We start from the raw sequence: 16,579 nt of genomic DNA, 5'->3' as shown, positions 1-16,579 counted from the left end.
CATAGATTAGCTGGTTACTCCAATCCTTACCATGCTTATTCACGGTTTTGCGAAGAATTTGTTCAATTATCTTATTGGATGATTCGGCTTGACCATTTGACTGAGGATAGTATGGTGTAGAAAATCGATGTTTGATATGATACTTCTTAAGGAATTTCTTCACGTCCTTGTTCTTAAATGATGTCCCATTATCTGAGATTATAGTAGAAGGTATCCTGAATCGAGAAATGATGTTTTCTAGAAGAAATTGACAAATCACTTCAGCAGTGGTAGAGCGAAGGGGAATAGCTTCTACCCACTTCGTAAAGTAATCTGTTGCAGTTATAATCAAGGTGTGTCCTTGAGATGAAGGAGGAGAGATTTTACCAATAAGATCCAAACCCCATGCGGAAAAAGGCCAAGAAGCTTCTTGAGAACGGAGTTCTTGGGCAGGAGCATGAATCAGATTATTGTGTTGTTGACATTGATGACATTTTTTAACAAATGAAAAGGAATCCTTTTGCATAGTTTTCCAATAGTATCCCATACGAAGCAATCTATGAACCAAGGATTTGCCCCCAAAATGCCCCCCATAGGCACCTGAATGTGCCTCTTCAAGAGCAACAGGGATTTCCGACTTGTTAAGACAACGAAGGAGAAGACCATCATAACCCCTTCGGTAAAGGACATTAGAAAGAATGATATACCTAGCAGACAGCTTGCGGATTCTAGCCCTAGTGTTTCTATTAGCGGAATCAGGAAAGGTACCATCGGTCAAATATCTTACGATATGCGAGTACCATTCATCTGAGTCTATAAAATCGCAACATGTTAACAAGCTAGAATCGTCTACAATAGCTGGAGAAATAAGGTTGTGAATAACAAATTTAAGATCAACCACAGGGTCCTCTAAAGATACAAGAGAAGCCACACATGCCATTGCATCCGCATGTCGATTATCTTTTCGAGGAACAGGTTCCATAGTATAAGAATCGAAATTTTGTAATAAAGAGATAGCAAGGTCTTTATATTGTGATAATTTGTCTTGTTTTGCTTGATATATTCCTGTTACTTGTCTTATAATCAATTGCGAATCTCCATAGATATGTATGTGTTTTATGTTCAGAGCTAAGGCTGCTTTTATTCCCGCTATAAGAGCCTCATACTCAGCAATGTTATTGGTACACAGGAAATTTAGACGATAGGATAAGGGAATGGGTTTCTTTGTAGGAGAAATCAGAACAACACCTACCCCCGATCCCGTACGACACTTAGAGCCATAAAAGTATAACTCCCAAGTTTCATCTTTCTCTATAGAAAGAATGAAGTCGTCAGGAAAGGACTCAGGGTTAGGGAAGGAGAAAGGTGAAGGGGCCTCAACTAAGTGATCGGTCAACGCTTGTCCTTTAATTGCTCTTTGTGAAACAAATTTGAGGTCAAATTCAGTTAACATCATAACCCACTTAGCTAGACGTCCTGATAAATCAGTTTTAGAGAAAAGATGCTTCAAAGGATCAAACTTTACCATGACATGGACTTCTGAATTTAAAAGATAATGTCTCAATTTCTGAGTCGCAAATACCAAGGCCAAGCATTGTCTTTCTATCGCAGAATATCGGGTCTCATAATCGAGTAAGGTACGACTTATGTAATAAACCGGACATTCCTTACCATCTTTATCATGTTGTGCCAACAATGCTGTGAGAGCATGAGAGGAAGCAGCTGTATACAGAAGGAACGGTTTAGAAGGTTCGACAGGTTGAAGAATAGGAGGACTAGCCAAATACACTTTCAAATCTTCAAATGCTTGCTGACAATCCTCATTCCATTAAAAGGTGATATCCTTTTTAAGAAGTTGAGTAAAAGGAAATGTACGATCTGCAAGCTGAGACACAAACCTACGAATAGCTTGAATCTTTCCTTGTAAGCTTTTAAGTTGAGACACATTTCTAGGAGGTGGCATGTTGACAATAGCATCTATTTTCTTATTATCCACCTCAATCCCATGATGTGAAACTATGAATCCTAATAGTTTTCCACTATCCACACCAAAAACACATTTTCGGGGATTCAAGCGCATGTGATATTTACGAATTCTTTCAAAGATTTGACAAAGGATTTTAACATGATCTATGCGAAGAAAGGATTTGGCCAAAATATCATCAACATAATCCTCTAAAATCTTATGCATATAATCATGAAAGATAAGGGTCATCGCTTGTTGATAAGTTGCACCGGCGTTTTTAAGTCCAAAAGGCATCATTATCCAACAAAACGTACCCCAAGGAGTGGTGAAAGCAGTTTTGAATTGATCTTGAGGGTTAATAAAAATTTGATTGTAGCCCGAAAAACCATCCATGAAGGATAACAAGGCATGCCCTGCCGTAGAATCAACTATCATGTCAATGTTTGGAAGAGGGAAATCATCTTTTAAAGAAGCCTTATTTAGATCCCGAAAGTCAGTACACATTCTTATTTTGTTGTCTGGTTTAGCCACAGCGACAATATTTGAAATCCATGGGGAATAGTCAATAGGGCGGATAAATCCAGCCTCCAATAATTTTTCAATCTCAGCCTTAACAAGCAGAGCCACCTTAGGATTCATTTTTTGAATCTTTTGTTTCACGGGCTTAGCATCAGGAACTAAGACAATATTATGAGTAACGATCTTAGGATCTATACCAGGCATGTCAGAATATGCCCAAGCAAAGATCTCAGGGAATTCATGCAATAGTTCTTCATATTGTTTTTGTTCCTCTTCATCCAAACATTTCCCAATTTTAATGACTTTCTCTTTATTGCAAGGATCCATCTTAACATCAGTGGTGTCACTTATGAGAAGATTACTTTGTTGAGGAGTATCCTTTAACTGAGGGAATTCTTTCACAATCTCGTCATTATCAATCTCTTTTCCAAAATAGGCTTCAGTGTTCAAATAATAAGGGAGTCCCCTATTGTGATGATAACGAGGAAGAGTGTCATAGGCTCCCAAGAACTCAGCTAAAGCATCGTCGGTAGGGAAGACATCCAAAGCACAGGCACACGAAGGATCCCCATCAATATACTCAGGATGTTGTATTGATAAAGATGTAGAGATAGCATTAACACTAATGCATGGTCTTTTAGAAGCTTTAGTACATTTGCAGGGATTAAAGCCAAGTCCAAAGGCATAATTGTGAAAATTAGTCTCTAGAGGAACTCTTATCCCTTGTTCATGAGCACCACAACCTTTTCCATGATACCCATGCTTAGCAAAAATGTGAAAACCACGACCATAACGATCAACCATTTCAGGAAGAGAAGGTGGTTTTTCATAAGACAAAGAATCAAACTCTTCATAATTAGAGATGTGAGGAGAAGAAGTTTGAGAGGCGGCCACAAAATTATTACTCATAGATTCAGGTAAGGTTGATTCTTTCTTTTCAACTTTATGATTTTCAGCTTCTTCCTTCTTTTCAACTTTAATTTCTCTAGAAGGAACCTTATATTCACCCACAAAGGTAGGATTAAAATCAAGGGATCCCCAATCGTCATCTTCGAGGATCTTCCCAGGATCAAAATCCTTCTTATGTGTAGTTTCAAGTCGAGAAGAATCTTCTCCAAGAGCTCCAGACTCATCCAAAGAATTTTGATTATCGGAGAGCGAGGATTCACCGATAGGTATCTTATTTAAAGATTCATCACTAGACGAGGATGGCTTAGAAGAACTCCCTTTAGAAGTGGATGTTTGCAAACAAGCTTGAAAATTAGTATCACCTATCAAGGTATATGTCTTATTGTTATAAATAAATTTAACTTGTCTATGCAATGTAGAAGGGACAACTTGCATACTGTGAATCCAAGGTCTCCCCAGTAGCAAGTTGTACGTTAGATTTCCCGACATAACATGGATAGGTGTAGGCAAAGTAACAGGCCCCACTATGATGGGTAAGGTGATAGTACCTAATGAAGTTTTAGCCACATTATCAAAGTTTCGAATAGGACGAGAGTCCGGTTCAATTAAGGATGTATCCACATTCATCTTATGCAAAAGATTAATGCTACACACATTAAGACCAGAGCCATTATCTACTAGTGTTCGCCTTATAGCCGTGTCTTTCATGATAACCACAATCATCAAGGGATCATATTGATGTTGGATTTCACTAGTAGGCAACTCATCTTGGGTAAACACAATTTGAGATTTAGGATTCATCACAGAGTTAACCAAAGATGCTATATTACTAGATGTATTCGGTGGAGGAACATTCAAATCTTTCAAGGCATCTTGTAACATTCCATGATGAGCGGAAGAAGTTTGAATCAAATCCCAAAGGGATATCTTAGCAGGGGTAGCTTTAAGTTGTTCTATGAGATCATATTCCTTACTAAGAACTTGTGAAATACGGGGAGCTTGTGGAAGAATCGGTTGAGGATTCGGAAGAGAAACTGGGATAACAGGAGGAGGACTAGGCTGCCTATTATTTCTGGTATGATAAGTATGGGCAACGGCATGATAACTCTCTCCAGTTATTTGCTTGGCATAATTATAAGGACTTATAGGTTTTCTTCCTTGCACGGTGATGATTGGTTTATTCGGAGTACGAAAGGAATCATGATCATACCCTCCTTGGACAGTAAGGAGAGGTGACTTAGAAACTTGAAAGGTGGGAGAAGGATAAGCTCCTTGGACTTCAAAGAGAGGCTTTTTATGCTCATTCAAGTTTATCATGTTAACCAATTTAGAGGTTTTGTTTTTGTTTAGAGATTTTGATAAAGCCACAAAGTCATCAAGAGCATCATCCAACAAAGCATGATCATATCTATTGAAAGGTTTATCTTTTGATTCAAAAGGAGACATCTCCTCATAGAGGGGATTGTTGAAAACAACCATGTTACTAGATTTAGTGGAAGAGTGGATAGGAATGTATCCTTGAGAGGACTCATTCAACTTATCTTTCTCATCACAACGAAATGGCATAGTAACAAGGTTTATGAGTTTTTGGTAAAATGAAGGTTTGGCATCTTTAGGGTTTAAAAACTCATCTAAAGCTTCATCTAATTCATCTTGGCTATACTCATAATAATCATCAAAAGCATGAACATTTTGCAAATAAAAATCTGACATTTTGAAAAGATTACACAAAACTTAAACACCCAATGCAAAGAAACACACTTTTTTTTTTCTTTTTTTTTTTGAAAATGAAATGAAAACACACTAAATCTAGATCTAGATCTAACAAATGCAATGCAAGAGGAAGCAATGATAGATTCACGTCAGGTTCACCAAAATGTGTGGGGGAAAAAGCGAGACTAGGTTAACATGCCCTAATCCTACCTTTTGACACACATTACGAAATACGAAAGAGCCTAGAGATATCGCACAATTGGCTACTTCTTTTTGTGAAAGAGAGAGCCACGGGATATCTATTAGGATTTCTATTCCCTTGTTGAAATTGTAAGATCAAGTAATGCAAGTTCAAACCCTAATCCCAAAATGCAAGTATGAACTAATAACAAGATTGCAGAATTGAGATTAAACAATGAACAGCTGTAAATACAAGGATGAAATAAGAATGCAGATGTGTACCCGGAGTCAAAATCGGACTGAAAATGTTCGGGACGGGGGCGCGGGTGCCACTGTCCTGAAAACTGCACCGAAAACTACTGTTCTGCACTCTGGAATACTGTCGGAAAGCTGTCTGCAAACTGTCTGTCCGGAGGACCAGGGCGCCCAGTGCCTCTGTCCCAGGGACCAGGGCGCCCAGCACCCCTGTCCTGGCAAGACCAGGGCGCCCAGCGCCCCTGTCCCAGTCTTCTGCTCTGCAATTTGATACAGAGTGCTGTCTCGACCTTCTCTCTCTGGATCTGTATCCCACGGCATCGTCTGAATCCCGAAACCTGCAGTGATATCTGGAAAAGGGTGTATGGGCGGCTATATAGGGTTTTGCCTTAGTCAAACCCCCGCTTTGGTGATTTCCACCTCCACGAATAGCCAAGTTGTTTTGTAAAATGTATTGTGTGTGCAGACCTAGTGTGTGTGCAAGGTCCTAAAATGGAAGAAAGCAAACTAGAGCAACCTAGAAAGTAAACCCTAATTGCTTGTAAATGATAACGTAAATGCTCTAAATCAAGATGCAAAGTGATCTAAAGCATGAATAAATGATGTATTGAAGCTTATGTAAAGACATGAAAACAACATGAAATCATACCCAACCCTCAAGGGCAAGCCAATCTTCAGTCGGTGATCTCCTATTGTTCTTCAATGTCTTCCAAGCCCTAAGTGGATGAATGAATTTGATAGATGCTTGATAGAAAGATGTTGTAAGATGTTGAAGTCTTCAAAGATCTGCCCTTTCGCTGCATATCAAGTTCCTCAAAACAAAATTCGGATCCTTCCAAATGAAGAAAGAGAGCTCTTATGTAGGAAACCCTAGATCGTAAATTCGTATTTTGGCCGACCTAGAGATTGAATATCCCGCCAATTTCTTGGGGTTAAGCTTTATTTTATGATTGGATCACGCTCCTAAAATTTCGAGAAAAATGTCCGGGACCATGTTGCACTCCGGGCGCCATGGTCCCGACAACTTTTCACCAAATTTTCAAGGTCATCGGATATGATGATTTTAGAGAGAATCCCGAAGTTACAGGTGATTTCGAGATGTTTTGACCCCCTAAATCAAGCCCCCAAGCTCAGAATAGGGCCTAATTAGGGTTTTTTAATTGAGTGATGTATTGGAGGAACAAAATGCGAAGGGCGTGCTTTAGTGAAAGGGCCCAACTTTATGATGTAGAGAATGATGAAATAGGACCTTAGACCTAATTAATTTGATTAATTAAGTGCTAAAGGAGAAATGCAATGCAGAATGTAAAATGCACTGAGGCGGGTGCTAAACTAGGTGTGAAATTGTACCACCCTAGCGAGTGCGTACAATTTACGACGCTACAATAGATAGTTTTGCTCCCAAGATACTCACCATACATATTTCCTTGAGTAGAAACATAGCTTTTTGAAAAGTCACTTGTGGCTTGATAAAAGTGGTGACTCACCCATCATAGGGATCATCTATTTGTTATACTCGCACAAGACTTAGTATATCACATCCTTACCTGCCACAGTGGGATTCATAAGGTATGTAGTACCAAAGTCGAAGAAATATCAAGATGTGGGCTGAATTTATCACAACTGGCCATTTGACCTTAAGGATACAAAGTGTTTGAGGTGTCTTCATGTTAGTCAAGACCAAGTACAAATTGAGCCGACTTCAGGCTTTGAAAAGAAAAGCACCTAAAAATACACTTAAAGGAAAGGGTCGTAAAAGTCCAAGGATTGGGTTGATCTAGACCCATACTCATTTGTGCCTTTTAAGGCAACATTCTTGTGTTTGTGTGCTTGCTTTTTTTTCTTGTCAAAGAAGAATAAAAAATCAATCAAAACAAGTATTCGTCCAACCAAACATCTTTCACAAAAAACAACCAAAAGATCAAAAACAAAGAAAAGTATCAAACTTTATGACCATTCTTCACATCTTGCGAAAGAAGAATCGTCATCAGGACATCAACTTGAAAAGAAGACCATTGAGCTCAAAGGCTTTGATCAAAAGGAGGAAATTCTTCTATCTCAATAGACAAATCCTTGTCTCTCATAGAGTTTTTCTACGTCACATGCGTCTCTACCTTCAAGGAAAAACAAACGAATTTGATTCAGAATCATTAAACCGCAGAGCTTTTATGCAATATAGAGCTTTGAGTTATCACAAAAACCAAGGAGGCAAGATTAATCCCAACTTCTTCCCAAACGTTTGTATCACATACAACATAACTTGAGAAACACCACCAATGCCTGAAAAGGAAGAGGTAGAATTTGTTCCATTTGTGACACAAAGATTTTATTGAAGTTAAAACATTTCAGCCATTATCTCACTCATACATCATCACTTCATCATCAATCCGTTCCAACTCTCAAAACATTAAGAGGTTCTTGTCCTAAGTTCTCTTTTGGATATTGCTTGAATCAAACACATCCCATCACTTTTTAGATTGTTTCTACATCTAGGATAAGCTAATCCTAAGAGACACATCTACGCAGGTTAAAACTAGTGTATGAGTGAATCCTCTCATTAACTAGGTAGTTAAGTCTGTAACACATCTCAGATTTCTCTACACCTTATCACATCAAACCTTATCAAACAAACAAGCAATTCAAAGAAAGAATTTCGGTCACATCTACCTTTAAAGTGCTAGAGATCCGCATGCAAAACAACACACCAACCATCAATCTTTCATTTCATCAACAACTCATCATCATTTTCACCCAACTTCAACAAAAACTCATAAACAAAATGGCTCAAACCCGATCACAGTCAAGGCAATGAGAAATAGAAATTGAAGAAGAAGAGGAGGAAAATATCAATGAATTTCAAGAAGCACTTGGAGGCAATGAGAATGAAGAAAACTCCAGTACTCCTACTCCTACAATAATAGAAAGGGCCCATCATAACCCTCTCTTTAATAGACTTTTTGATGAAATACTCAGGAGCAATGCGGATGCTCACTTTTTAAAGCTCGCTCAAGAAGGAGCCAAATTCCCTTCTGACTTTGATCTTGCCCAATTAAGACAAGCATCAGAATGACAAATTCACCATGAAGAAGAACGAGGTAGAGATCCCATCAGATATAACATCCCTCGAGGTAACCCACCACCTCCTCCTCCAAACGAAATAGAGATGTTGCACCAACAAGTTGAGAATCTCGCCCAACAACTTCATAGTGGTGTAAAGACTAATCAATTCTCACTCAATGACATCTGTCCCTATCCCTTTGATAGGAATCTTTATATGCCACCTTTTCCATGAGGATTCGAAACATCCAAATTCAAAAAATATAGAGGAAAGGGAGATCCTCGCGATCATGTTAGAGAATTTCATTCAGCTTGCCTCGAAGTGGCATATGAGGACACATACCTAATGCGACTTTTTCCCCAAAGCTTGGGTGGAACAACCACATCATGGTTTTCCCGACTACCAGGTGGCATTAGGACCTTTGAAGAGCTAGTTCAGAAGTTCTTGGCACATTACTCTCATAACATTGAACGTGACATCACCATGGCTGATCTGTGCAACACTAAACAAAAACCAGGTGAACTATTCTCAGTATTCCTACAACGATGGCGTCAAATGTCTAGCAAACATTCTCTTCAGTTACCTGAACGAGAACTAGTGGAAATATTTATTTCCAACTTAAATGAAGAAATGGAGTTTCACCTTGATGTCAAAGACACAGACTCTTTTAATGACATGATCACCAAGGGCTTAAAGTGTGAGCGAGCTCTCATCAAGAAAGGACTTATCAAAATCTATAATGAACCAAAGGATGGTCCTCACCCACGCTTCAATAGTGACAAACCAAGCTTCTGGAACAAGAACAAAAATGTCGTCAACGATGGGGTTGTGGATGCTAGAACTATCAAAAGTGTGCAACCTGTAGTTCGATTTGCAGGACAGAATCCCCCACCTCAGACTAACATAATTGTTCCTTCAAATCAAGGTTGCATCACATCTCATAATGAACCCAGACCTCATCAACAAAAATAAAAACGAACATACACTCCCTTAGGGGAACCCATCGAAACAGTGTTGCGACAACTGGTTTCTCAAAATTTGGTAACTTTGCCTATAACATCAAACTATGAACCTCAGGTCAAACCTACATGGTGGAGGGATACTGAACATTGTGATTTCCATCAAGGAAGAGGACACAAGACAAGTAATTGTCACAGATTAAAAGATCTTATTCAGGATCTTATTGACCAAGGTGAAATTGAAATCAAAGGGCATGACCCAAAAACAACAAACAATGATCATCTGATGTTCAAAAATCCACTTCCATCACAAGATCAAAGGGGTCCTTCCACTTCCAGGAGAGGCACTGATACCACTGATTATACACAGGCTGCGTATAATTATACTGTAAATCACCTGTATGATGCCAGTGAACAAATTGTAACTATAACCATCAAAAATCCCAGCTCCAATTGCAATGTTGTTACACGTCGCGGCAAGGCTACCATAAAGGTAGCTCCATAAGGCACCACCTCCATACCAAAGTAGTACAATCTTGTGGAACAATTAGACAAAACGCTTGCACTTATATCCATTTTAGAACTATTGCGCTTATCTCCTTCTCATAAAACAATCTTGGATCAAGCTCTCCAAGAGGCGTCAGTCCTTGCAAACCTGAATACAGACCAATTTCAAGCCATGGTTGGAAGTCTAAAGTCATCACCTTGTCTCACTTTTTCCGAAAGTGACAACTCTTCCTTCCAGCAACCTCATAACACTTCACTACACATTGAAGGCTTTATCAACCAACATAGGATCAAGCGAGTCTTGATCGATAATGGGGCAGGCCTGAATATTTGTACACTACAGCTGGTCACCACGTTGGGATACACCATAGAATCAGTGGATCCCCGTAAGAAGATCACAATCAAAGCCTATGACGATGCAGAGTGTTCATCCAAAGGAGCTATGGTACTACCAATCCGAGTAGGCCCTGTGGTAAAACACATCATCTGTCAAGTTTTGGACCTTCCTCTACCATACAATCTATTGTTAGGAAGACCTTGGATACATGCCATGCAAGCCATTCCATCTACCTACCATCAATGTATCAAGTTCCCACATAACGGTGTAGAGATCACAATCTTGGGCGATGCAAATCCCTTTGCATATTGTCATAATATTAGTCATCAACTGGAGATTACCGTTCCTAACAATAGAGAAGCCATTTCCTCCACATCATATATAAGTCTAGCCTCTCTTGATAGTTCAAACACCATTATACCCAAGCAAGAAAAGCTTAAGATGAAAATAGAAGAGGAAGGTCCTGAGGAATACAACTTAAGTCAACTCTTTTGTGTGGGACAAATGCCCACTTCTCCTAGAACACATGGCAAACTACAACAGTTACTTCAACAACCACTAATCACGCCAGCATGTGCTTTGGCATCTTTCATCCTTGGGAAGAGTCAAGAAGAAGAAACCAAAGATGAGGACTTAGCGGAATGGATCTATAAAGATCCTATCACCACTGATATGCTGCAAGCTACACTTCCCACAGATCAGTATGGCAAAGGCCTCCTCATTATGCAAAGAATGGGTTATGATGGTCAAAATGCTTTGGGATCTTGCAAACAAGGAAGACATGAACCACTACTGCCAGAATTAAAGCCCAAAGATAATACAGGCCTAGGCTTTGAAAAGGCAATCTTTCCTAAGGTCAGATTCAAAGGAAAACCCAGCAAACCACTATACCAGCCTATTGCAAAGATGACACTTTTCATTATCAAAGCAGCATCAAACACCATCGCAACTACCCCATCGAGGCTCAAAATCCCAACACAACCATCTACAATGCCAATCATCCCACCAATCAAACCAGTAACCCCATCAGCAGTGACAATAACATCGATAGCACCATTAGCAGCAACAACTGTATCAGAACCTGCAGCAGCATCTACAACACCAGCAGTTCCAGCAGAAGCAACTAAGTCAACACTACTGATACTCCCCGTATAGGATTCTTTGATCCCCGTCATCCTTCCTGTAGCACCGATCATTTCATCTACAAAAGTACATCAACCGATCACACCTGCAGTATTTAATACCAAGGACATCCCAATATGGTATAGTAATCGGATGCTGGAAAGTGATTCAGAGACCGACTCACATGAATGGGAGTTTGATTCCATACAGCTTAACACTTCAGATGAGGAAGACACATCACCACCTCCACCCTGCAAAGACATCCCTGTTTACGGAGAAGCACAGATAATGACCTCTTGGGTTCCTGAGTTGGAAGCTTCTTCCATAGACCCTATGTCACATCCTACACCTGATTCTGACAAGGAGAGTACCATCAATGACCTTCACCATAACATCTTAACCTTCACTAATACATCTAACGAACTTAACCTAATCGATGAAGTAATGCCCATTATCCATCCTGAACTCATCGAATGGAACCAACCAAATCCCCCATGCCTTGACCTCTTCCAAAACGATGAGGCCATCATTGACTTTTTGGAATTAAGGGATAACCTGCCAAACGGGGATCACAAAGCTGGATTCGCCATTGAACTTAATAGCACAGCATACTTCAGGGCGGATGCCAAACCTTTCAACTGCAAAATTCTAACAATAAAACATGGATCTTCCAGTGAAAACCACACCGTGGCACTGTTTGATTCAACAAAAGTAAAAAGAAAGAGTGTATCCAATGGTGAAAACCTCTCTGAGGCACCTGAGGATGAAAGGTTTGACATCCTTCCCTGCAGCACACAATGGGAACGGTCAACAATTCTCATCGAGGAAACTAAAGAATACAATGTGGGGACTCCTGAAACTCCTCACCTCATACATCTAGCATCTCTTTTAACTCCAGAGGAACAACCTAAATTCATAGAGTTCTTTCAGAAGCACCAAATTAACTTCGGATGGTCATATGCCAACATGCCTAGGCTTGATCCTGATTTGGTCATGCATCACCTCACCGTAGCGAAAGGAGCCAAACCTATCAAGCAAAAGCTTCATAAGATGCATCCTCAGATTGCAGTACTAGTCAAAGCAGAACTCAAGAAACTCCTAGATGTTGGTTTCATTAGACCAATTGATTATGTAGATTGGATATCCAATATTGTGCCTATCGGCAAGCCAAATGGGGGCATCCGCATTTGTACTGACTTCAAAGATCTGAATAAGGCATGTCCTAAGGATGACTTCCCCCTACCAAATATCGACATCATAGTAGATCTGACAGCAGGTAATGCCATGCTTTCACTCATGGATGGCTTTTCAAGATACAATGAGATAAAGATCGCACCAAAGGATCAACATAAGAGAGCCTTCACATGTCCATGGGGCACATACTACTGGAATGTAATGCCTTTCGGTCTCAAGAATGCAGGAGAGACCTATCAACAAGAAATGACCACCATCTTCCATGACATGATGCATACTATGATAGAAGATTATGTTGATGACTTACTAGCAAAATCACTCACCAGAGAAGGGCATCTCGACATATTAGATAAAATCTTTGATAGACTGGAACAATACCATGTTCGACTCAACCCAAAGAAATGTGTCTTTGGAGTAACCTTCGGGAAGCTTCTAGGATACATTGTCTCAAGCAAAGGTATTGAGGTCGACCCAGCAAAGGTAAAAGCAATCATGGACATGCCACCACCAAAGAATATCAGTCAGCTAAGGACATTACAAGGACACCTTCAATCCATTAAAGATTCATTGCATAATTGGCTGATAAGTGTCACCCATTCACACACCTGCTACACAAGAACATTTGCTTTCAGTGGGATGCCAGATGCCAACAAGCATTCCAAATGCTTAAAGATTATCTCATGAATACACCATTATTGATCCCACCAGACCCAAGTAGACTTCTATTACTCTATATATCAACAACAAGTATAGCATTGGGTGTACTATTGGCACAACATAATGCAGAAGGGAAAGAGTGTGTTTTTTACTACATCTCTCACACACTAGTCGGCTATGAACTCAATTATACACCTATTGAGCGAGCTTGCCTAGTAGTAATCTTGGCAGCCACTAAACTCAGGCACTATTTGTTAACACACAAAGTACAACTCATTGCAAAGATTGATCCACTCAAGTATTTACTCAGCAAAGTAGCATTGACAGGCCGCTTGGCCAAATGGGTGATGATTCTAAGTGAATTTGACAGCGAGTATGTGGACCGTAAAGCTATCAAAGGACAAGTTATTGCAGATTAGTTGGCCGATGCACCACTCATAGGCGATCATCCTCTCATTTCCAATTTTCCAGATGAAGATATATTCATGATCACAACAGCACAACCATGGAAACTATACTTTGATGGTTCGTATACTAGGCATGGCTCGGGGGTAGGCATTTTGTTTATCACACCTCAAGGTGACAGCATCCCGAAGTCTTACAGGCTCACATTTCCATGCACAAATAACATAGCAGAATATGAGGCCTTGATCACAAGACTCCGGCTAGCTATACAATGGAAATTACAAGAACTACAAGTATAAGGCGACTCCCAATTGGTCATTCGACAAGAAACAGATGAATATCAGACCAAGGATGATAAACTCATGCCATACAAACAAATGGCGCATAAATTAAAGACATCATTTAATACTATCACATTTGAACAGATACCCAGAGATCAGAATCGAGCTGTTGACACTATGGCTACCATCGCATCTCTCCTAGATCTTCCGTAGAATTCAATACGCTACAAGTTCTTGGTAGAATAGCTTTGGATCCCTGCTTATGATATCCCTGAATCTGAGATGATATGTCGCCTTGTCAGTTCTGAATCCCCATGGTACGGTGAGTTCTACACCTATCTCCGCGACCACACCCTTCCTCCTAACCAATCGAATAACCAACGTAAAACCTTCATTCGCCAAATTGCTCGATATACCATTATTGTTGAAACCCTATACCGATGTAGTCTTGATGGTACTCTCCTTCGATGTCTGGAACAAGATGAGATAACAAAGGCCTTGGAAGAGGTACATGAAGGATTTGTGGAACTCATGCAAGCGGTCCATCACTAGCTAAGAAACTCCTGCACACTGGATACTATTGACCATCCATGGAAAAAGACTCCTACTACTTTGTCAGGAAGTGCAAGAAATGCCAAATTCATGGAGACCTGATACATGCACCAGCACAGGAATTGCAACCAATCACAACACCATGGCCTTTTTGTCAATGGGGCCTTGACCTTGTGGGTAAAATCCATCCATCTTCATCTAATGGCCATAAATTCATTATTACCGCCACCGAATATTTCACAAAGTGGATCAAAGTTGTTCCACTTACCCAAGTTACCGGCAAGCAGATCGCCTCATTCATCCTCAATTACATCATCTACCGGTATGGTGTACTCATGTCCATCATCACATATAACGGTCTTCCTTTCAAGAATCAAGATGTTTGTGAACTCTGCGAGAAATTTCACATCCAACACCGCTTTTCCACTCCCTATTACCCACAAGGCAATGGTCAGGCCGAAGCATCAAACAAGAACATATTGAGAATCCTAAAGAAGACAGTCAATGATGTCGGTCGTGATTGGCACGTTCAATTAAATCTAGCACTATGGGCATATCGAACTAGCATTCAAACCCCCACAAGCGCAACTCCATACTCATTGGTCTATGGTGCAGAAGCTATTTTACCTATTGAGGTCGAGATGCCATCACTACAGGTTTCCTTGCACAATCTCATCGATAATGAAGCATACAGAGTATCCCATCTTCAGGACTTAGAGCTACTTGATGAAAAGCGACAAGCTGCATACAACCACCTCAAAGCCTATCAGCAGCGCATGAGCAGAAGTTATAATCATAGAGTTAAGCCTCGTACATTCGAGGTAGGTGATCTTGTTCTTTGAGAAAATCCTTGTAACCAACCCAACCGAGAACATCAAGGAAAGTTTGAATCAAATTGGCTGGGTCCATATATTGTCACTGCTGTATTTGGGTTCGGGGCATATCAGTTGGCTACGTCAGAAGGAGATCCGCTAGCAGATCCGATCAACAGCAGCACCTCAAACGGTTTTACACCTAAAAAGCTGTACAGAGCATCAGGCTCCCATATATACTGGCAAAAACACCAAAAACATCCAGGTAAAGGTCCTGAAGAAAATACAAAAACATCAAAATAGTAAAGAAAAATCATGCATCCCAAACGGTGAACAACCACTCCGGTGGCACCTTGGGTAAGTACGATGGTGAAAACCTGGCAAACATGCACCACTCGTAAAGGCTATGGCTCCATTATCTTTCAGACTTGTTGCGATCACATTCTACTTCATACATACATACATCCATCCAAAACCATGGCTTGTTATAAATCTGCAATCAAGAAAGTACTGCACGCGTCTTGCATCCCGCTTTTTCATAGTCATGTCTAAACTGGGGGCAATGCCCTTAACCTATTGATGGAAGTGGATTCTACATTGTCTTATGATTCATTGGGTTCAACATTCAGAATGTCTCACAAAATACCAAAAACATTCAAAACAATCACAAAAACCAAAAACATTCAAAACTATCTCACAAAATCCAAAAACATGATAAAACATCAAAAATCACACAAAAACATGGCCACACATTGTACATACTCATCCAGGCAAATACCAAACAAGCATTGCAAAATACTCACACGATGATCACTTCTCCAAATTGACCAAACAATCAACATCAACAATCAAACTGTCTTCAACAAGGATGAATCCTTCCTTACCAAAACAAAGACAAAATGACGTTTTCTTTGACAAGAAAATTTTGTGTTAAGCTATCAAATACTTGGTTGATTTGTGAGTAATTCATTTGATTATCTATATTAGGTTCCTACAGCATTGTTTGTGTATCTTCGACACATTATTCCGATGAAGTTCTGGGGCATGTACTAATGGTGTCTACGTGGGAAGTTCACTAAGCTACATGATCTTATGCAAAATGCAATCATGGATCACTATGGCTTGCTGACTATAGCGTATACCTCGACCATATGAGCATGAACCATTACCAAGG

This window comes from Cryptomeria japonica, chromosome 4, assembly GCF_030272615.1.
Source record: "Cryptomeria japonica chromosome 4, Sugi_1.0, whole genome shotgun sequence".
Taxonomy (NCBI): domain Eukaryota; kingdom Viridiplantae; phylum Streptophyta; class Pinopsida; order Cupressales; family Cupressaceae; genus Cryptomeria; species Cryptomeria japonica.
The sequence above is the reverse complement of the archived record's forward strand: the minus strand, read 5'-3'. Positions refer to the sequence as shown.